The sequence below is a fragment of the Lontra canadensis genome, unplaced genomic scaffold, assembly GCF_010015895.1.
Source record: "Lontra canadensis isolate GAN:19392208 unplaced genomic scaffold, GSC_riverotter_1.0 scaffold39, whole genome shotgun sequence".
NCBI lineage: Eukaryota > Metazoa > Chordata > Mammalia > Carnivora > Mustelidae > Lontra > Lontra canadensis.
In genome coordinates, this window is record NW_022631033.1 from 18,384,735 (window position 1) to 18,409,164 (window position 24,430).

Below are 24,430 nucleotides of genomic sequence, written 5' to 3' on the forward strand. Positions count from 1 at the left end.
ATGTTACTTTCCCTATATCCATCAAAATCATAATCCTTATTGCATTCCTTTGGGCCAGCCCTCTCCTCCCCGAAGTAGGTGGAGAATTCACTAAAACCGCTTCTATCTCTTGCAGGACCCTTGGCTGTCCTCGGTCTTGCATTGTGTTTTGGGCCTTGTCTCCTAAATGCCCTAACCTGCTTTATATCCTCTGAAGAGGAAACCACCCTGAAAAGGATTTTACACCACCCTGGAAGGAGCCGTGCACCCTATCCCATAGGATAGGTTGGTGACAAAAACCTGACTGGATGACAGGCACAGAGAGGAGAGTTAATCAGATGAAGACAGCCCACCAACAAACCCATAAAACCCTTACACTTAGAAACTGCGGGGGCAAACCTCTTGGGTCCCCTCTGTCCTTGCGAGCTTTGTACTATCACTTTGCTATCGCTCAATAAAACTTGTTTTGCTGCCCCAACCCACCCACCCACCCCCCAAAAAAGAAAAGAAAGCAAAGCAAAGGAAAAAGGTCCTATTCTCCATTTGCAATAGTGGGGACAACAAAATTAACTTATGAGTATTTCTGTGATGTTGTAGTGGGTTAAAAATAATATACAGGGGTGCCTAGCTGGTTCAGTGGGTGGATCCTGTGACTCTTGATCTCCAGGTTGTAAATTCGAGCCCCACATTGGGTGTAGAGATTACCTAAAAATAAAATCTCTAAAAAAACAACCAAAAAAGGTGACTACAAAGTTTTGCCGCTTTGTCCACAAGCGGGGAAGTGCAAGCGCCCTTGCACGTCATGTGACTTGCTTGGTCATGTGACTTGCCCAGGCCCATGGACACGCGCATGGAGGACTTAAGAGAGGCTTGATCAGCGCGTGTTCAGAGGAGCGGGTCCAACTAAGTGGATGGCGGCTGAGAGGCTTGGGAGGGAACCAAGGCCCCCAGCTTGCACCAAGACCCTGGACATGTGAGTCCCGCTTCATGCTTCCATCCAGCCTGCTGAATGCCCTGGCATGAGAGAGCTCAGCCAATGCAACTGCAGAGAAAGAATAAGGGGTAAATCATTCATTCTTGGGGTGGTTTATTTCGCAGCAATCATTCACGGATATCAAAGGACATGTGCATAGAATCCTAGAGTGGTAGTCACGTTAGAAATCATTTCATTGTATTTCCTTATGACAGAGGGGTCCTGGAAGCTAGGATTAGGGAGGTAAATGAGGGGTGACGTGAGCAGGCTTGGGGCCAGAAATTTAGTTTCCGTTAGTGCGTTAATTTATTCTCTCTTCCACCACACATTCGTGAGTGCTCACTGAGCTCACTCACGGAGCTTTCATTCCTGGTGACGGACCACAATGGCTCAGTTTAGAGGGACAGAGAGACACACAAACAGTTATGGAGACAGAAAGAGAAACACTATAAGAAAGGTCTGCAAAGAGTACCATTTCTGGGGACATGGAGCAAGCATGGAAGGGTCACAGGAGTGCCTTTGTTCCGGGTCGTAAAGGGTTAATAAGACAGGTGAGCCAGAGAAGGCTGGAAAAGGACATTCCAGGCAGAGACAGAGGGACCAAAGCCCAGAAATGGCTAAGCACAAGCCTGTTTTCGGAAATGGTGAACACTACACTCTCTAGCCCGGTAGTAAGACTAAATTTGGTTTGACTTTTGCCTATGGTAGACCCCTTTGTTCTGGTCCATTTTGTTTTGTTTTTATTTACTTGATTCATTTATTTTAAGTAGGCTCCTCATGGAGCCCAACCCAGGGCCTGAACTCACAACCTTGAGATCAAGACCTGAGCTGAGATCAAGATTCAGACACTTAACGGACGGAGCCACCCAGGCGCCCCATCTTCCAATGCATTTCAGATCGACTTTCCCCCAATCTAACTCTTCACCATCCTTTTGACAAGAAGCTCCGGCTAAGGTCTGTTAGGTTAAAAGGACAACTCTTGTAATATTTTACTAGGGGGTTCAGGATTGACACTTTCTCTCCTTTCTGCTGTTTTCTTTTCAATACGATACTGCTGCTTAGTTTTATCCTAACAGACAGGTGAACATAATCCCCAACGTGACTTTTGGCTTTTGGAGATAATCTGCATTTCTGACAAGAATGGTTGGTTTCCTTCTGGGCAGAAGATGGAAGAGGAGACCTTATGAATTCACCCCAATCTGCACACTTCCCTCTGTCATCAAACCATGCCCTTGAACTTCCTGATGCAGTGTATCTGAGTATCATTTTTTGGAATGTGGCCCAGACTCAAGTGTTTCTCATTGTCTCATTATGTAACTAAGGAAATGCCTTTCCTGGGAGTTTTAAAATTCTAGTCTGTTGTCTAGCTAATCTGTTTATCCCTGTAGATAAAAGGGAAAAAATATTTCAAGCATTGTTTTTATCTTGCCTTACTCACATCCTCATTCACAAGTTGCACTGTTGACACTGTTAAGAAAATCAGATTCTTTTCTGAGCACCTGACAAATTACTTGTTGCTGGTGAATGTGGAATTTTTTTTTTTTTTTAAGAGGCCGCATTGGACTATTCCAGTGCTTAAAGTACACTTGGACAAAATGTCACATCGAGCCACTTGAAAATAAAGAAGGACCTGAAATCATCTTCTCTCATTTTATGAGTTAAAAGTATGGACACATTGTCACACTTGCTTCATTCTTCTCATTTCAGCGACCCTTTCCTTTTCGTTTAGTGTGCTTGCATATTTGTCATTTAGAATTGATGTCCCCTTGTTGCTTTGATTTTCTTGAGCGCCTTCATCCCCGCCCCGCCCCCACCAACCTAGGTGCCCGCATTGATTCTGCGGAGTCCTCAGGAGGAACAATGCCCAGACTATCAGACAGGGCAGCGAGGCCCCTGCCTGGATGGGATGGGGCAGGGGGTGGTTTGAGGAAAGCCAGCTAGAGGACGCAGGGTGAACTAGTCCTTTGAAGATGCGACTTCACCAGGCTGATAAAGGGGAAACGGGGTCAGGCAGGGGAACCGGTAGGAGCAAAACCACGGAGGGGTTCTTGAGAATCAGCAAACGTGTGTTTGTGCAAATGTGTGCGTGGGCGATGTCATGGGCAGCAGCAGCCCCGGCAGCCCCAGGAGACGGCTAAGGCGTGCTCTGAAAGAACCTGCCGTGCTCAGGAGCGCCCTCAACCTGCAGACAGGGGAAGTGCCCCGGTTGTAAAGCAAGGCAGTGCCCTGTTCTGCTGGGTCACCTCTCCAGCAGAACCGAGAAAAGTAGGAGTCAGGGAGACTGGCCAGAAGGCTGTTCATTGTAATGCTTCAGGTGACAGATGGCAGACTTGGACAGAAGCGATCCTCCTGGAGAAGAGAAAAGCAAAATTAACACGGGGAGGGAAGGGTGGGGGTGGTGTTCAGCCTGGTGTCTGGATGAATGGTGAAAACCACAACCAGGAGTTAAGGTGGGCGTTCCTAACTCTTGGGTGTCGGGGAAGGTAGAGGGCTAGGGCTTGTGGACGTGAGTGTGGGTGAATTTGCCTTTGGGTACTTTGGAATTAAAAAAAAAATAGATTCTATATGCTTAACATCACTTATCACCAGGGAAATGCAAACCAAAACCACAATGAGCTATCACCTCACACTTGTCAGAATGGCTAAAATAAAAAACAAATAAACAAACAACCCCCCGCTCCAAACCAAGAAACCACAAGTGTAGGTGAGGACGTGGAGAAAAAAGAAGCCTCTTGCACTGTTGATGGAGATGCAAACTCATGGCCATTGACAGATGAATATATAGCACCTACAGAAGAAGAAATACATACACAATGGAATATTATTCAGCCACAAAAAAGAATAAAACCGTGCCATGTGCAGGGACATGGGTGGATCCAGAGAGTATAATGCTAAGGGAAATAAGTCAGTCAGAGAAAGACAAATACCATACGATCTCCCTCATACGTGGAATTTAAGAAACCAAACGAAGAAAAAAAGAGACAAACCAAGAAACAGACTCTTAACTATAGAAAGCAAACTGCTGGTTACTGCTGGGGAGGTGGGTGAGGGGGATGGATTAAATAAGGGAAGGAGATTAAGAGCACACGTCCCATGACGAGCACTGAGTAATGTGGAGCATTGTTGGATCACTATTGTGTACACTTGAAACTAATAACACTGTATGTTAACTATATTAGAAATAAAATTTAAAAAGTAAAAAATGAATAAAAAGGAATTTAAAAAAAGATTCCATAGATGACTCAGAGATCTGATGGGGATCATGATGAAATGTGATGCCTTTTGTTTAAGCTAGCTCAATGTCTCCTTGGGTATGCCAACATTTTCAGACTCTTCTCATCTGTTTGGGTGATTTTTGCTGTCAACTTCTAGTCCCCTAGATTTTTAGTGTTGCTTTCTGTATAAAAATTATGCATTTTTTAAGGCTGAAATGGTCTGTTCTAATAGTTAGCATGTAATTGAATAGAACACAAGTCAACCCATTTGAAAATAAAAGTTACTAATATCACTATATATATATATATATTTTTGAAGAGTATAGAGTTGTCAGTTTTCTTATCTTCCACATTCTGTTTTTACCTTTATACCCATAGTTCGTACTTATCCACTTTCTCAATATTCTGTTCCCTTTCTCAATATTCTTTTCCCATCTTCCCAAATAGAAGGAAGTCACAGACACTGGGTCGTCTCTCTGGTCTGTACACTGCAGGGTTGCAGTGCAAAGAGAGGAAATGGACTCTGTCCTTCTCTGAATGTCTCTTTGAAGCATTGGGAAGCTCAGAATGCTAGCATTTCCTTTCCCATTCATTGAGTCTTGAAACAGTGGGATGCATGAAAGCTTTATAATTCTGGAAGGGGAATTCCGCATTATGGGTATACTTCAAGAATTTGGCCAAGTTCAGCAACTCTTCTGCTGAGTATAAAATTGAGATCATGTATCTTTCATGACGAAACAATAGTGGCTTGCATTTTCTGGCGGCCTGCAGTGCATGGGGCAAAACCCTGAGCTCACACCAACTCATTTCATGGTTTTGTAGACGATGTTAACTGTGACATTTCTGAATCCTCTGTGTATTCGGCAGAAATGGATTTGAGAGGTGAAATGAGGAGGAGGACTGCCAGCTTGGAAACCAAATTCAGGCTTGATCAAGGCAAACACCGGAGAGTGATTAAAATGTGACAAAACCTTTCTGTATTTAATGAATGACTTCAAGTCAACAAATAACAGGAAGATAAAAAAAATATAGCCATTGGTGCTCCTTGGCATTCAACTGGGTCATTGTGTTGAGCAGGAAAACAGAGGTTCTTAACCTTTGCTTTTTTCTGTTTTGATGGGATGTGACAGGGTTTAGCGGAAATAATTTGGGTCTTTTATAACAGTAGCATTTGCTGTGTGTTAGTTTTAAAATTTTGGCGGGTGGGAAATGAACTTTTCTTTCAGTTTTCTCACACCTGAAATGAAGACAATAATATCTGTAGTATAACTTGATGAGAAGAATGGAGATAGTATAGTGCACCATACGGTCTTTCTTTTCTTTTCTTTTCTTTCATTTTTATTTTATTTCTTTTCAGTGTTTCAAAATTCATTGTTTATGCACCACACCCAGTGCTCCATGCAACACGTGCCCTCCACAATACCCACCACCAGGCTCACCTGTCCCCCCACCCCCTACCCTCCAAAACCCTCAGTTTGTCTGTCATGCTTCATCTCCCCCTCTGATTTCCCCCATCTCACTTCTCCTCTTCATCTCCCAATGTCCTCCATGCTATTCCTTATGCTCCACAAGTGAAACCATATGATAATTGACTCTCTCTGCTTGACTTATTTCACTCAGCATAATCTCTTCCAGCCCCGTCCATGTTAATACAAAAGTTGGGTATTCATCCTTTCTGATGGAGGCATAATACTCCATAGTGTATATGGACCACATCTTCCTTATCCATTCGTCCGTTGAAGGGCATCTTGGTTCTTTCCACAGTTTGGTGACTGTGGCTATTGCTGCTATAAACATTGGGGTACAGGTGGCCCTTCTTTTCACTACATCTGTATCTTTGGGGTAAATACCCAGTAGTGCAATTACCATGCTGTCTTTCATCTCTGATTCCTACATGTCCTTTCAGAGACTGGCCCAGGGCTTAGCTTCCCACCAGGGTAAGTCTCAAAGGAGTTGCTGCTGCGCCTGCTCTCTCATCCCTGTCCTCCCCACCCCACTCCAGGCAGTCCTCTGTCCCTGGAATTCTACAAGAATGGCTTCTGTGAAGTTCACCAGTGACTTCCATCTGCTATCTCCAGTTCAGTCTTCTATCCTCAGAGTAGCCTTTCAGAGCTGAGCCCTCTGTCCTTCTGACAACACGTTTCTCCAGGCTGCCAAGACTTCCAGCTGTCTGGAATTCCTCTCACGGCACAGTCCTTTTTTCATGTCTCTGTAGTTTCCTTCTCTTTGTGGGTTTCTAAGTGTGAGGTGCTCCAGGACCCTGCTCAGGGACAAACTTCTCTTCTCCCCTCCCTGCCTAGACCATCAGGCCATCTCACACATATGCCAATGACACTTGGTCTGTCATCTCAGGAAGAGAGAGGGAGCACAAGTAGACAGAACAGCAGGCAGAGGGAGAGGAGAAGCAGGCCCCTCTGTGAACAGGGAGCATGACACAGGACTTGATCCCAGCACCCTGCGATCATGACCTGAGCCGAAGTCAGACACTTCACCTACTGAGCCACCCAGGCGCCCCTAAAATTTCATTCCTCTTTGTGAATAGTGTTCTTATATGTATACAGCTCATTTAGTTTATCCATTCATCTGTGGATGGCATGTGGAAATGCCAGAAATACAACAGATCCTCAATAAAAATTAATTTCTTTCCTTGTTTTCGTTTGTTTGTTATGGTCAGTAGAGTTGAGGAAGAAGTTGCGTCTGCAAGGTAGAACATTTTGGTGTTTTGATAGCATGATCTGCTGATTTTAGGGCTGAATTAGAGAGAGATGTACAAGATGTACAAGATGAGGGTAACCAGGAGGGAGGCAAGGCCTGGTACTCGGAGGTCCCATCCACACACAGTGGGGTGATTTTGGTGGAAGAGTAAGTTATGCATAAAAGGATGGCTGATGCGGGGAACATGTAAATGAGGATGGACATGGGTTCCCTAGAATCTTGTTCACAGATTCCACCAGAATTAAAACTGCCCAGGGTTGGGGAAATACTTGTCAAGGCCCAGGAAAAGCTTCGTCTGGTCTTCTGGCTCTCCCTAGTGGAACAAAGTGGTATTTTATTGTCTCAAAAGCCCAGCCCTGGTTTTCGTCTCTAGACCCAGTTGTAAATGAGATGGCTTTGTGTGTTCGTGTTTGTGGTGGTTATTTATCTGAACATACCTGTGTCAGTAAGAGTTTAGTTAGGATAACTTGAGTGTGTCTCATATGGTTGCCGCAGGAAAGCAGAGGCAAGGAACTGCGGGGATCTGTCCACGGTGACTCCGTGAGTTCAGTACTTGTCTTGCAAGTATTAATTACACGCTGCGCAGGGCCCAGACACTCGGAGACTTGGCGTCCGACCACCACCCCGGGCCACAGAGTGGCTTGGCAGGGATGCGCAGGGGTCTTTTTTACAAAAACTTCTTTACTCTGTGGCATTCTTCCCTTGGTCAGCAGGTGGCAGCAAATATCACGGAGTAAAATACACGGTCTCAAGATGCAGTCTTTTGTTCCCAAATTGGGGGCAGGGGGAGAGGGATAAAGCAAATGGGTAGAGACTTACCAGTAGGGTCCCTATCAGTTTGCTGTGGCTTCCTTAAAAGAGACAGAGTATCATCCTTGAGAAATGGCTGTGGGGGGGGGTGTGGAATGTAAATATCAGGACGAATCTTTCACGGGCTTTGTCACTCTTGGTGCTTACGTGACTTAAACTCTCTGAGCCACCACTAACTCCTCTGTTAAGATGAGAACAAAACCCTACCTACTTTTCAGGATAAGGTGCCCCAGAATGCCTTAGCTTTCTCTACTTCTCTACTGCTATAGTGCACCTTAGAAGTAGAGTATTAGGGAAAAATTTGGTGAGAGACATCACCAAATGCCTCCCCTTATCATTCCTTCTTCAGCTGACAATAGCTCCGTTTATACTCACAACTTGACTTCTAGGGGCGCCTGGGTGGCTCAGTTGGTGTCTGACTCTTGATTTTGGCTCAGGTCTGATCTCAGGGTTGAGGGATCAAGCCCTGCATGGGGATCTAGGCTCGGGCGCAGAGTCTGCTTCTCCCTCTCTGCCCCTCCCCCTGCTCTCTCTCTCTCAAATAAATAGATAAAATTCTTAACAAAACAAAACAAAACAAAACAAAAACTTGACGTCTAGCCTTTGCACAGTAAGTAAAGGCAGGGTTTATTAATTCTCTGTAGCTCCCCCAACAAGCTCCCACAGAGGCTGATTCTCTTGCATTCAGACAGCTGGAAGTCTGGCAGGATTGTCTTCCATTCTGGGGTGTTCTGTGGCCTGTGGCCACATTGCTATAGTCTCTGCCTCATGGTCACATTATCTTTTCGTCCTCTGCATGTGGAATCCGCCTCCGCCTCTAATAAAGAAACGTGTGTATGTATGTAAGACCCCCCCAGATAATCCGCGGTCATCTCTCCATCTCAAGATCCTTAACTGCATCTACAAAGCCTTGCCATATAAGGGAATTCTGTGGGCTCCAGAGATTAGGATCTGACCAGCTTTGTCCCTGGAATTCTACAAGAATTGGTCAACAACCAGCTTTCAGAGGGGATTCGAGAGGGGCCTTTTGCCGCTGGGCGTGGCACCCAGGACGCCGGCAGTGGGGTAACCTGAGCTGAGATGCCGCAGTAATCTTTCTCTCCTCCATTCCACCGTAGGTGTTCAGGGAGTTGCAAGAAATTTTCTGGCTTGGCAGATGCAGGAAGGGCAGAAGTGTTAGGGGTAGGGAAGACTTCTGTGAAGAATTAGAAAGCCTTACATCAAGAACCTCAAAACGTCTGCAGTTTGGGGAGACTCGTGGATTGGAACGTCGCCTCCAACTATCCAGCCCTGCCGTTCCAGGAGGGAGGGAGCGAGCTACCGACAACCGATGAAGAGACGGCCCAGGCTCTGCTCTGATTTTTGTAAAACAAATTCAGACTTCCTCCCAAAGAACGGCTAAAAGAAGTTCTCCAGACATGAAAGAAATTGTAAAATAATAAAATTTGGAAAACCAGGACGAAACAGACAACAAAGCAAGAATGTTGGTTATCATGACTCTGATTCGACATAGTGCTAGAAAGCCTAGCACAGAATATCTCCCCATATCTACAAAATACTCCTACAACTAACGAGTGAATCTGGCAAGGTTGCAAGATAGAAGATCACGATATAAAAGTATTTCCGTGTACTAAGCATGAACAGGTGGACACTGATATTAAAAACACAATGCAATTTATCGTTTGCTAAAAAAGAAGAGACAGAAAAATAGGTGGAAATCTAGCAAAATGTGTACAAGACTTGTATGCTAAGAACAACACTTTATTAGCTAAGTGCTAATAAAAAAGCAAAGAAAGTAGGGGTGCCTGGATGGTTCAAGTGGTTGAGCATGCAACTCTTGATCTCATGGTCATGAGTTCAAGCCCCATGTTGGGCACCACACTGGGTGTGCAAACTACTTAAAAAAAAAAAAGCAAAGAAAGTATAAATAAAAGGAGAGATATACCGGATTCATAGATTGGAAGACCAAATATGGGAAAGATGTGACTATCTCCAAACTGATTTACAAGTTCAACACCATTTCTAACAAAGTCCTAGTAAGGTGAAACTTTTGTAGATAACAAAAATTATTCTGAAACTAGGAGAGGAGGAGGTAGGACACCAGGTCCACATCGCCTCCCTGAGAAAGTGTTGGCCAGGCTGTTGGGGAGTCCCAGCACAAAGCCTGACCATCAAAGGATTCCTACATGGGCCAGGGACGCCCTGGCTCAGGGACCCTGCCTTGCTCGGCTGTACTCTGGGATCAGACGGGAGGAGATGGGGCTTTGGCATAAAAGCTGTGGATCAAAGGTGTGGCGGGTGTGGGCTCTGCCCCAGTGACACTCCTTGCCTAAAGTGCTCTCAAAGATACACGTGAGGGCTACAGCTCCCTGGTGACTAACTTCAGTATTTTCAAATAAAACCCATGCTCTTCGGTGAAGTTAACATGACCATCCAGCTCTTTACTTTGTAGCCATAACAGGAAGCTCTCCAAATCGTGAACAACTAAGCAGATTTTGCCAAGGAGTCGGGAATAGAAGAAACTGCCCGGATACCCCAACGGTGACAGTTTCAAGCGTGGGCGACTCACTTGTGCTTCCCGAGCCGATTTGTCTTGCACAGAATGCCAACAACACCTGCTTTCCAGTTACAACCTTCAGAAGCCTGAGGCTCTAATCACAATTCCGCTATTCACCAACAGGGCCATCTTGGACCCATTTTCTTCACCTCTACCCTGGAAAGGACAAACACCACCCGAAGTTCCCACTCCCAGCTCACGCTGCCACTCGCCAGGGACGGCTGTCAGACTCAAGGAGATGATAAGGACTAAGACACAATAAGAGTTGTCGAAGAAAAAAATACAAAATAATGGATGTAAACATCACTTGAAAGGATAAGGAATCAAACGCCATTTTTGTGATTAGCGGGAGGATGGTCCACAGCCTGGAACCCACAGCCATGGCAGCGTGCAGGGCTCACGCTCAGCAGCACCCCGGTCCCCAGTCTGGGGACCACAACTTGAGCAGCGTGGGGAAAGCACTTGGTTTGTTTTGCAGGAAACAATGGAATCGCAAGCCCGTCTCCTCTAATGAATGTTCACGTCACAAATACCAGATGTGTGGCTCCCTGCTTTTTTGAATACACCTAAGCTCTCCTTTCAGTCCTGAACCATGGGGGACTCTTTCTAAAGACGGTTGACATGGCAGTTAAACCCTGCACGTGTAGGACCAACAAGGCCCAGCATCCTGCTGAAGTGATGACAACAGCATCAGTGGTGAATGACCTGGCACACACGGGCAAGGACAACTGAGTCGCCTTGACGACGCCTGGAGGACGCGATTGTAAGATGCTCTGCGTCAGAAGACCTATTCCGATTTCGGAGTTTAGAGTTGTAAACAAAAGAAGAAACACACACATCTTAGAATCAATGCAAAATGCAAAGTAACTCCTTCTTTCCCTTTCCGACATTCCTCTCTTTCCTAGTCTTGTGTGTGTGTGTGTGTGTGTCTCTCTCTTAATTTGAAGAAATTTCCTTCAGGGGTTGATTTAACCTCATGTGTGCTGTAAATTGGCTTTGCTTTTAGGGGGGTTGGTTCTCTACCCCACCCAGTCCCATCCAAGTCCCTGCTTGAGAGTCAGGGAAGCTCTCACCCCACCACCTCCTGTGAGGGCCTCCGTACTGGGGCTGAATGTCACTTTCCAGCTGGGCTGCTCATCGTCTACCCATCCCCACCCCCGAGCCTCTGGGGGTTCTGGGAGTTGAGGCCACACCCTGTGAACCTGCAAAACCAGGGTCCTGCTTGCGTGCTAGGAATGCACTGAGCCTAGCACAAAGCTTTGGTGGGACAGTTTTGAGTTTCACAGAATGCATTTTAACCGACTTTTTCTTTTTTTTTTTTAAATTTAAGATTTTATTTATTTATTTGTCAGAGAGAGAGAGAGAGATCATGAACACAAGCAGGGGGAGCGGGAGGCAGAGGGAGAAGCAGGCTCCCCGCTGAGCAGGGAGCCCGAAGTGGGGCTCAACCTAGGGCCCTGGGATCATGACCTGAGCTGAAGGCAGACACTTAGCGACCGAGCCACCCAGGCGTCCCGTGAGGATGCATTTTATGTCTGGAGGGAGCATCAGTGCTTTATAGCAGCTTGAAGTGAGGCTGGGAGAGCTATTTCTATTTGAGAAGAGTTACGCTAGGAATTTTTCCTGCCAATTCACCTGTTATCAACACTTGACCTAGAGTGGAATATCATCAGAAAGAGGGGACAGGATGAATGAACACAATCAATTTAAATCTGTAGGTCCACATTTCCCAAAATATTTTCCATGCAAAAACATTTGAGTTTCTAGGGAATAATCGGTGTGCCAAAGAAATGATTCTACCTATCATGTGAATTAAACGCACACCTCTGTTTGCCTCCCACTGAACTCAACTATAAAACCTGGACAGAATACATAGTTCATAAATTTGGGAAATGCTGGCATTGACCAAGTTAATCAGGTCTTGGATTGTCTTTACTAAGTGTTGTGGATCTAGAAGAGGTGCCTGTTTGTAGGTAGTATTTCCCAAATATTTGATTAGAGATTTTTTTCTCAAGGACTCTCCCCAAAAGATAATGCTGTCTTGTTTCTATGTGTCCCATGTCCCCCCCATATGTGGATTAGATGGGTATGACTCCTCTCATCTATCACCGGGAGATCATGCTTTTCTTTTGACAACTGTTAAATTTAGGGGGAAAAATCCTGTCAGTTCATGGTGATCTTAACTTGGCATGATAACTCGGCTGATGGGTGGCTAAAAATGGCTACTTCTGGTTTACTAATTATACCAGCCTTGCTATTCGTCCCTGTTGGGTGATTCATGTCGTAATAATTAATACAATAATCTAGTAAGATTAGTTTTTCTTTCCTAAAACTCATTGAGCTTGATGAGCCAAGAGGAGCAAAGGGAAGGAAAGCAACAAAGGAGATTATGGTCACACACAGATGGATTGCTGCATTGAACTCCGCCAGAAAGTTGATAAGGAGCAGATCTGAAATATTGAGATATTTCTCTAATACTATCCTGGGAATTCAGAGGAAGAAAACCCAACAAAGAACTTAGCTAAAAACATATTGAGAGATAATCAGCGCTTTTGGAATAACATTTGCTCATAGAGAACAGGCACGTTGTTTCCAACACTGCTACAGGTAGGAAAAAGCACGCTGGATTTTTGTAGTGGAACAGATTATCACTGACACAGAGACTCAAAGCAACACTGCTCACTGGGTTAGTTTCCCAGTTTCTTCTAAGTCAGAAGCCCAGGCAGGGCTCACCGGAGCCCTCTGCTCAGGATCTTACAGGTCTGCAATTAAAGTGACAGCTGGGGGCGCCTGGGTGGCTCGGTGGGTTAAGCCTCTGCTCAGGTCATGATTTCAGGGTCCTCTGCTCGGCGGGGAGCTTCCCCCCTGCCCCCCCTCCCCGCCGCCCCGCGCCATGCCTGCCTCTCGCCTACCTGTGATCTCTGTCTGTCAAATAAATAAATAAAAATCTTAAAAAAAAAATAAAGTGACAGTGGGGGTTGTGGTCTCATCTGAGACTCGAGGGCTTCTTTTAAGGGCGTATGCTGCCGGCAGGATTCATTTCCTTGCAGCTTTGCCGAATTCAGCTGCATTCTAGCTGCATCTTCAAGGTTAGCCAGATAGCCTTTCTGGCTCTGAACCTCTTTTACAGCTTTTAAGGGCTCATCTAATTAGATCAGGAACATCTTGATCTAATCACCTCTTTTGATTAATTCAAAGTCAACTAATTAGGGACTTTTTTTTTTTTTAAAGACTTTATTTATCTGACAGACAGAGATCGCAAGTAGGCAGAGAGGCAGGCAGAGAGAGGGGAGGAAGCAGGCTCCCCGCAGATCAGAGAGCCCGATGTGGGGCTCGATCCCAGGACCCTGAGACCATGACCCAAGCCGAAGACAGAGGCTTTAACCCATTGAGCCACCCAGGCACCCCAAACTGGGACCTTAATTACATTTGTAAGATCCCTACTGCTATATAAAATAACATAATTTGGGAGCTTGCCTAGCTCAGCTGGTAGAGCATGAAACTCTTGAACTTGGGGTTCTGAGGTCAAGCCCCAAGCTGGGCCTAGAGCTTACTTAAAAAAATACAAAGAGGGAGCCTGGGTGGCTCAGTGGGTTAAGCCGCTGCCTTCGGCTCAGGTCATGATCTCAGGGTCCTGGGATTGAGACCCGCATTGGGCTCTCTGCTCAGCAGGGAGCCTGCTTCCCTCTCTCTCTCTCTCTCTGCCTGCCTCTCCGTCTACTTGTGATCTCTCTCTGTCAAATAAATGAATAAAATCTTAAAAAAAAATACAAAGAACTATAGGACTACACCAAAAAAATAAAAAATAAATAAATAAAGTCACATAACCATGGGAGTGATATTCCATCATATTTATGAATCTGCTCACACTGAAGGGGATGGGAGGCATTATGAGGGGCATCTACATGAGGGGCAAGGATCTTGGGACTAATCTTAGAAGTCTGTGGATCATGTGAAATTAACACACATCTCTCTATTTCCTATAGAACTCAATTATAAAACTTGGACAGAATGCAAGAACAGCGCTTTGAGAACTCTGAAAAATGAATCAGCAGGCAGATTGGGGAGGAACCCAGAATTTTAAGTACTATGAAACTAGCAGATATAAATAAGATCGTCTTATAGCATAATAGTCAAAATGTCCAGGACATGAACCCAAATTACTTGTCATATAAAGAACTACAGAAACCTCCACTCATGGGAAAAGACAATCAATGGACACCAATGATATGATGATATAATATTGGAATTTTCTGATAAGGACTTTAAAGAAGCTATCATAAAAAATCCATAAGTGTTAAGCAAACTCAAAGACTCTTATAAATTTGCATTTAATTTGGTCTTCTTTTTTCTAGGTTTTTTTTTTAAGGTAGAAGTTGAGGTAATTGATTTAACTATATAGCATTTAGTACCATAAATTTCCCTCAAGAACTGCTTTAAGAGCATTTCACAAATTTTTTATTTCATTTCACTGAAAATATTTTTTGATATCTTTTTTAATTTCTTCTTTAATTCATTTAGTATTTATTAGTGTACTATTTCATTTCCATTAGGCAAAAATTTGTGATTTCCCAGAGATTATTTCCACAGGTTATTTTTAATTTAATTCCACTGTGACTGGAGAATATTTTATACTCTCTATATAACTTGAACATTTATATAGTTTATATAACTTGAACATTTAAAAATTTATTATAATTTGTTTTATAGTCCAGAATACGGTCTATTTTGGTAAATGATCTGTGTGCACTTAAAAATAATGTGGATCTTGCTATTCTTAGGTGGAGTGTTTTATAAATGTCAATTATATCAAATTAGTTAAGAAGGACTTTTAAATCTTCTATATGCTTACTGGTTTTCTTTTTACTTGTGCTATCAGTTATTGAGAGATAATTATTGAAATTTATGACTATAATTTTGGGTTTATTTCTCTTTGTACTTCTGTCAGTTTTTATTTCGTTTAGTTGTAGTTCTAATATGATGTGCTTCTGTTATTTATAGTGCCACTCCAGATCTCATTTGACTTGTATTAGCATAGAGTATCATCTCATATCCTTTCACTTTTGACCTGTGTCTTCACACTTAATAAAGTCTTCACACTTCATACTTAAAGCACATTTCTTATGGTAACATTCATTTGCAACTTGTTTTTTTTTTTTTTTCATTCAACGTATCAATCTCTGTCTTTTAATTAGAGTTGTTTAGATAATTTACATTTAATGTGATTATTGATATAGTTAGGTTTAGTTTATTATCTTGTTATTTGTTTTTATATGTTCCATGTCTTCTTCATCCACTTTGTCCTATTTTTGGCCATCTTTTGGATTAACTGATTTTTTTGTGCTTCCATCTACCCTCCTTTGTTGGCTTCTTAACTATAAGTATTTGCTTTGTTATTTTAATGGCTGCTAAAATATGGTGTATACAGTGTATAAGATAGTACACAGCTCTGACTTATCACTGTCTTTCTTTAAATGATTATCTACCACTTCATGCATGTAAAAACCTTAGAATAGAAAATTTCCACCTCCCTCTCCTGGTTATTATGCTATTGCTCTCACATATTTTACCTATACATATATTATAAACCCCACAATACATTGTTTGAATTTTTGTTTAAACAAATAATAATCATATAAAAAGATTTAATCAGAAAAAAAATATATTAATCATTTCTGGAGCTTTTTATTCATTTATGTAGATTTGTACTGATTTTATCTGGTCTTCTTTTGCTTCTGCCCAAAAGACTTTTCTTTAAAATTTCCTGTAGTGTGGGTTTGCTGGTAAATTCTTTCAGTTTTTGTCTGTCTAAAAACATCTTTATTTTACCTTCATTTTTAAGAGATGTTCTTGCTGGGCATAAACTTTAAAAAAAGATATATTTTATTTATTTATTTGTCAGAGAGAGAGAATGAGAGTGAGAGAGCACAAGCAGAGGGAACAGCAGGTAGAGGGAGAAGCAGACCCCCCACCAAGTAGGGAGCCCAATGTGGGACTCTATCCCAGGACCCCAGGATCATGACCTGGGCCAAAGGCAGATGCTTAACTGACTGAACCACCCAGGTGTCCCTGGGCATAAACTTTTTTTTGGCAGTTTTGTCTTTCAATATTTTAAACATATCTTCTTGCTTACATTGTTTCTGATAAAACTCTGCTCCCACCCTTATCTTTGTGTCTCTTTATGTAATATATTATCCCTTTCTCTGGATGCCTTTAAATTTTCCATTTATCATTGGTTTCTTCAGCAATTTGATTATGGCAGATCTTGATGTAATTTTCTTCATGCTTATTTTGCTTGGGGATTGGTTGAACTGGGATCTGTGAGTTTATAATTTTAATTAAATTAGGAATATTTTTGGACTTATTTTTCTTCAAATATTTGTTTCATCATCTCTCTTTTGGCAACTCCACTTGCACATACAATAGGCCACTTGATACTCTTCATTTTTTCCAGATTTTTTTTTCTCTTTGGGTTTTACTTTGCATAGTTTCTATTGTCACATTTTCAAGTTTACTGACATCCCCATTCTTTCTTCCTTTCTTCTTTTCTTTCTTTATTTCTCTTTCTTTCTTTCTTTCCTTCCTTCCTCCCTCCATCCATCCCTTCCCTCCTTCCCTCCATCCATCCCTTTCCTCTTTCCTTCCTTCCGTCCCTTCCCTCCTTCCTTCTTTTCTTCCTTCCTTCTTTCTTTTTTCAATGCAGGGCTTGAATTCACAACCATGTGATCAAGACCTGAGTTGAGATCAAGAGTTGGATGTTTACCTGACTGAGCCACTCAGGTGCCCCTCAAATTTATGAATGTCTTCTTATGCAAAGTCTAATCCACTATTAATCCCTTCTGTTTATTTTTCATTTCAGATGTTTCAGTCTTCATCTGTAGAAGTTCAGTTTGGGCATGCTTATCTGGAAACATTCTTATGTTTATACTTAACCTTCTTAATATCTGAAATACAGTTATAACAACAGTTTAATATTCTTGTCTAATAGCTAATATCCTAATATCTATTTCAGTTCTGAGTCAGTTTTGATTGACCGATTGTTCTCCTCGCTATGGGTTACATATTCCTTATACTTTGAATGTCTGGCAATCCTTGATTGGATGCCAGTCATTGTGTTATTACCTTTGTTGGATATAAGATATTTTGTTTTTCTATAGCCATTCTTGAGCTTTGCTTTGGGATGCCATTAAATTACTTGGAAATAGTTTGAGCTCTTCAGATCTATTTTCTGATTTATGAGGTGGATCTGGGTCAGTGTTTGGTTTGGGTCTAAATATTTGCCACTGATGAGGCACAACCTTCATGAGTATTCTGTCCAGTGTCCTGCTAAATCTGAATTTTTTCCAGGCTGACTGTAGGAACGGGCTATGTTCTTGGCCCTGTGAGAATACTGGGTGCTTTTACCTGATCCTATCAGATTGTTTCTTCCTCGGGCATTAGGTAGTAGGTTTGCATGTGTGTAAGGATGAGAACTTTGCTGAAAGCTCTAGAGGACCCCCTCCAGATCACCAGCATGCTCTCTTGGTGTCACTTTCTCTGGTCTGGTGCTCTGTCTGTGCACTCCAGTTGCCTGGTCTCCCTGGCCTCCCACCTGCATCTCCTCACCTTGGGGAGTCTACCAGGCTCTGCCTGGGCCCCCCTTCCTGTGTCACAGCTTGGAAACTTTCCGAAGGTAGTAAGCTGGGGCAATAGTAGAGCTCTCCAAATTTGGTTTTGGTTGTGTGTCTGTTTCTTTCAGGCAGCAGGCAAAATCTCTCCTTTTTATTCCATCTTGAGTGGAATTCCTCAACCAGTCCCCTTTTCATGCATATTAAATGCATATTTAAACACAGTGTTTTGCTGATGGAAAATGAGACACTGAGAGGTTAAAGGTCAAAGAACCAATCCATCCCTTAATCATGATGTTGCCTCCTGGTGGAGGAACATAGGCTTCTCACATCCTCACAAGAGAAATTTCAGTGGCATCTTTCCAGCACAGCCCAATACTTGGCTCTAATTATATTTATAAATGCTAATAGGAGTGGCAATCACAATTATGCTAATCTCTCTGTTTACAGCCAACTGTTGCAAGCAATTATGGCCAATGAGTTCAATTTGTAAATTGGAATTTATTAAATCTAACCGATTAAATATACTTCCCTTTTAGGCAGATTGCCTCTAATATTTATGACTAAAGCTATTTACTTTTAAAAAGTCTTAATAAGACATAAGCACTTAGAAAAAGTCTTTTCATCTTTATTTTCCTTTGATGGAACAGAAAAGGAAAACATGCCTGCAGTCAGATTTTTGGTCTCTTTATTAGATAACAAGGGCTCTGTGAAGCTCTTCAAAATATTTCAGGGGATGTTCTGTCTTTTTTTAAAGATTTTATTTATTTATTTATTTGACAGAGAGATAGAGGGAGAGAGGTCATGTAGGCAGAGCAGCAGGCAGGGGGAGAGGGAGAAGCAGGCTCTCCAAAGAGAAAGGAGCCTGATGCAGGGCTTGATCCCAGGACCCTGGTATCATGACCCGAGCGGAAGGCAGCCACTTAACTGACTGAGCCATCCAGGAACCCCGAGGGTATTTTCTGAAGAAACTTCCCAGCTCCAGCTCAGAGCCTACACAGGAACTGCAGAGACATTGATCCAGAAAGCACATATTCTGGATCCTGGCAGACAAGAGAGTTGGCAGCCCAGTTAGGCAGTGGAAGACAATGAGGACAAGAAATTAAACACACGTAAGATTTCTTTAGGTTTGTAGGGTGCCTGTCTGGCCTAGTAGGTAGAGCACATGACTCTTGATCTCGGGATCATAAGTTCAAGCCCCATGTTGGGTGTAGAGATTACCTGAAAATTAAAAAAAGTTTTTTTTTTCTTTCTACTTGTTTTTCATACATTCATTTGGGCATCCATAAAATGTAGATATGTTAAATGGATTTAGAACTAGATTTAGGCAAGATTCTGAAGTATTATATTGTTCTCTTTGGTAAATTGAGCACTGTAACTGAGATGGTCTTAAAAGTATTTGCTTTCTCTGGGAGTTTTTGATTCTCTGATCCAGGTCTTTTGAGGCTCTAGGGCCTCATGTTGGAGTGAGCGGAGGCTGGCATTTGCCAGTGTTTGCTCTTCTCTCCCAGGTGTCCACATTTACCTTCTCTGTGGCCCATTTCCTCAAGGCACCATCTTCCCTGGCTAATCTGATCACCCACCACAAGGAAGTTATCACTTATATGAGGGGTGCACTGTGGGGTACAAGCAAGAGGGGTGTCTGATATTAACCAGGGCAAGGGAAGAACATGACAGCATTCTTATTTGCATTTTTTATTTCATCCTTTCTTATTTACATTTTGTTTCATAATGTGCGTAATATATTAGTTACAATAATACACGTATGCAATTTAATTATACACACTTACAATAGTACGTGTATCTAATATACATATGTTTAATCTTAAACTTTCCCTAATTGTGTCTTTTCTGTGTGGTGAGTCAATGAATCTCGAGGACATCACTGTACTGTGGTTCTCTAGGCTTGCTGTTTACCTGTCACCTTGGGCTCGCTCCCCCTTGGCTGCCATCTTGGGACTTCTTATTGCTTCTTTCTTCCATTGGTGCATCTATTTCCTGGATCCCTTCTGTCTCTTTCCGTGGGTGTATTTCTGGTGTATCTAGCTCCTGAGAGCTTCTAGTTGCTTGCCTGAAAAAAAGTAAAAGGAAGGTAAATCTTGAAAGACCTTGGATGTTTGGAAATATCATCAGTGGAACTTCACAAGTAATTGATGATTTGCAGGATATAGACATCACTTTCCTTCAGAAATTTGAAGGAATTGCTTTATTATCTTGTAGCTTCTAGTTGCTGTTGAGAAATTCAGTATTACTCCAACTCCCTATCTTTGTATAAAACCTGTTTTATTTTTATTTTTGTATGGGAAACTGAAAAGATTTTCTCCACACCCTCTCTCCAGAGTAACCATCATGCTGAATCTCAACCCTGTGGCCTTTTGTGGTAACGTTATATAGGTGGAATCACAGAATATACACATTTTTGTGTGTGTCTTGCTTTTTAAATTTCTGTATCATGTTTGTGGGATTCATCACGACACACAGCAATAATTATTCAGTCTCATTGCCTTTGGTAACTCTACTGTATGAATAAAATGCGATTTATGTGCTATCCCAAATGTTCACTTTGTGTATCCTCTATTCTTGCTTTATGGATCCAAATGTATCTTATCTCTCCAAGAATATTGATCTTAATTAAATACTTTTTTCTTACCCCTATATAATCTTTGTTTCTTCCAAGTTCTTTTAATACAGGTTGTTTTAGTCTTTGTATTTTATTTTATATGATTTCCTCAGATGTCTGGTGATCCTCGACTTTCTGCTCATGCTTATGCATGAGGTACTAAACAGCTGATTGCTAGAGCTCTGTGCTCATGGGTGGTCTTCCTTGTAAGGTGATTTTGCTGCACTGTTTTCTTCAAGGAGATTCCTGATGTTCGTACCCTTTGTTTCTTCCTCCCTCTCTTGAGCTGGTCATATCCCACAGAGTATGAACTTTTAAGCAGAAGTCCAATCCTGACTTCCTGTATTTGGGGAGCCAACTAGGGGAAAAGGCTAGAGAAGTTCTATCCTGATATGTGGCTGCATTTCCAGAGTGGCTCCCCACGCTCAGTGGGCCTGGTATCTCTTGTCCAGAGACTTTCTGTTTTACCCTTTAGAGAACATACTTCCTGTCTTTTCCTGGTGAGGGCAGGAGAATCTGCCTGGTGTTCGGCTTTGGGAAGGCCACCCGAGGGTCTCCCTAGTTTTTCAACAAACTAACTAGACCAGTTTTCTGTCTTTAGCTCCATGTTTACCTCCACTTTCAGAAGTATCTGGTGCTACCAGCTCCTGAGTTTCTGGAGGTTCTACAAAGGAAGACACGGTTTCCATGACATTATTTTCCACCTTCCAGGTTTATTGCTATTGTCCTTTCTCTTTCTCCATTTGTCCTTTGCATTTATGCCCTTCAAAATCTTTTTATTGTTATTTCAGGAGGCTTCAGGAAGGAGTGGCCACAGATAGGTACATTCGTTACTCTATTTTCACTCAGAAGTCTTGTTCAATAATTTTTCAACTCAACTGTCTACACCTTGACTCTGGCTTTTCTAGAATGGATAAGTTTCCAATACCCAAGGAAGAAGTGATAGTTGTACCAAAGTAGACAAGTGCTTAATTTTTGTTAATATTTATATGTTTATACACCTACTCTTTTAGATGGGCCTAATCACCTTTTGGTTCTTTTGCTTATGGGCTACAATTAACATAATGAGGTCTTTTTGTTTTTCCAAAGTACATGCATCATTTGCTGAGTTATCTTCCAGATTATTTAGGAATCTACTGCTCTGGGAGGAGATGTGGGAAAAGAACATTTTTGATGCTATTATAAATCCACTCAATCATTGTATTGAACTACATAGATGAGCGGATACATTATTCCTCATGTTGAAGGCTATTCTCACAGCCCTCTTAGCGCAGTGGGCAGCGCGTCAGTCTCATAATCTGAAGGTCCTGAGTTCGAGCCTCAGAGAGGGCACAGTTATTTTGCTGTGCTATAAAAGGGTATTTGAAGAAAATAATAAAAACTTTAAGCAAAGGTGTTTAGAGGCCCCATGTGGCCAGGCAGATGCAAGGATGCCCCCCCACAAAGGCATCTGTAGGTAAATGTCTAAATCCACACGTAGATCATTCAACCTCATTTGAAACAAAAGGGATGCAAGCCACGGCCAAAAGGAAGTTGTCTGCTCTCCCAAGAACTAAAAAAGAAAAAAAAAAGTTTTGAACTTAAAAGAACAGCTCCAAATCTCAGGTCTGACACTACTTACCAGTGATCTGGAACAAAGTTTTTTCCTGTTTTGTTTAATTTTAGAGACTCATTCTATGTTTGTAAGATGTGGACGGTAACACCTAAGTGGTTAGGTGTTATTAACAAGTAACTCTCAAGGTGGGCTGAACACACTACTACAGTAAGTGTGAGACACTTCTCCCAGATTTTGGCAAGGAGTGAGCGGTCCAATAACCGATGTTCTCCATGTGAGGAGAGGGACGCAGAGAAGGGCACTGGTTTTTCCTTTAGAGAACGGTTACCTGCAATGCCCAGAGATGACAGGGTGTGGCACCGTTGTCCAGCAGCTGCCCGTCTCTGTCTCTTCAAAAACAGAATGACCTCGCAGACGCTGCAGGATCCCAGCAAAGCTCCTGACGCTGACACAGACATGCTGGGATCAGAACGTCGCACTGAGCACAAACACACATGAGCCCTCTCCAGGCGGTGTGCAGAGAGTCCCTCCACCACACGGTGTTTTCAACACCAGAACCAAGAAGGCGATGTCAGGACGAAATAAACGAAACATTCAGGATTCTGAGTGGGGCAATTCTCTAAGCAGAGGGGCCCCAAACCTCCCACCTAACTTTTCTCCTCAGGGTTTCTCAGGTTGCGATTCCTGGTAATGTCCCTAAACACGCCTAAACCTTCTTCTTGACTCGAACTATGTTTCTTTACGTCTGTCTGCTCACACCCTCACCTACACCTGAGCGCTTTCTGAAGGAACACTATTCTGTATTTAACACACACATTCACAAAGCATGGTCACTTTGGTCTGACAATGGAAGAATGCATGTGACAGATAATCTTGATGTATGCATTTTAAGGAGGTAAAAATAGTGAGATAACTACCTATCTCATTTTTTTAAAAAATAAAGTTTTGCCATAATGGTGATGTGTATTCTTTCCCCTTCTTCTTCTTCTTTTTTTTTCTTTTGTGGTCGTATCATCATTAATTTCTGTCTGCAGAGTTCACCCAGTTCACATTTGACCACTTTCCCCTGACCTCACCATATGTTTTCTTCGTTGTTTTTATAATTTCATTAGCTTTTCTAGAGTTTTTGAAGCAAATGGTGCTCTAAGAATGATTTCTTCTTCTTCTTTTTTTAAAGATTCATTTATTTGAGAGAGAGAGAGAGAGAACAAGTAGGGGAGCAGCAGAGGGAGAGGGAGAAGCAGGCTCCCCACTGAGCAGGGAGCCCGATGTGGGGCTCGATCCCAAGACCCTTGGATCATGACCTGAGCAGAAGGCAGATGTTTAACCAGCTGAGCCATTCAGGTGCCCCTCTAAGAATGACTTCTAGTGATAGAACTTGCAAGCTACAATTATCCTTAACTTTGAGATTAGGATGCTGTATATTCCATCGGAAGACACATAATGGAATATTATTCAGTCATGACAAAGAAGGAAATGTTGCCATTTGCCACAACATGGATGGACCTTGAGGGCATAATGTTAAGATAAGTCAGACAGAGAAACACAAATACCATATGATATCACTTATATGTGTAATTTTAAAAAGGTAAACTTGGTAAAAACTAAGAGCAGAAGGGTGGTTAGCAGGGTTCGGGTTGGGGGAATCCAGGGGATATCATTTAAGGGTACAAGCTTGCAATTAATAGATAAATAATTGGGGCATCTGGGTGGCTCAGTGGGCTAAAGCCTTTGCCTTCAGCTCAGGTCATGATCCCAGGGTCCTGGGATCAAGCCCCGCATCGGGCTCTCTGCTCAGCGGGAAGCCTCCTTCCTCCTCTCTCTCTCTGCCTGCCTCTCTGCCTACTTGTGATCTCTTTCTCTCTGTCAAATAAGTAAATAAAATCTTAAATAAATAATTACTGGAGCGCTAATGCGTGGCCTGGGGATTACAGTGGTCAATTACTGTATCATAAACTTCAAAGTTGCTAAGACTCTAAATCTTAATTGTTCTCACCACAAAAAATAATTATGTGATGGACAGAGGTGTAGTTAATCACACTGCAATATACAAATGTATGAAGTCAACACGTTGTACACCTTACATTTACACAATGTTATATGTCGTTTATGTCCCAATTATAATAATAATATTAAGATGGAGAGAGAAAAGTGGGACACATGGGTGTTAGCCCCAGTCCGCTGACTTCAGGAACGGTCAATGATCTCATTGACTTGATTGAGCTGATTTTCTTCCCAATCTAGGTGGCCAAAACTGAGTACTACTGGGGAACTGCTCCAGCTGGGAGCATTAAAGCAACCCGTAATCGAGATGTTCCATGAGAATGTCGTAAGGAAATGGCAGGGTTGTGACCTAACCACGGACAGTTAGAAACGTCCTGGCAGTGTGAGCTGTGTCT

General features: G+C 42.5%; 1 non-coding gene across 1 annotated transcript; it reads left to right on the forward strand.

Annotated features, from left to right (window-relative positions):
• The first annotated feature begins 21,735 nt into the window (after positions 1-21,735).
• TRNAM-CAU lies at positions 21,736-21,808 on the forward strand. Its single transcript has one exon. It is a non-coding gene; the product is annotated as a tRNA-Met (tRNA).
• The last annotated feature ends 2,622 nt before the right edge of the window (positions 21,809-24,430 follow it).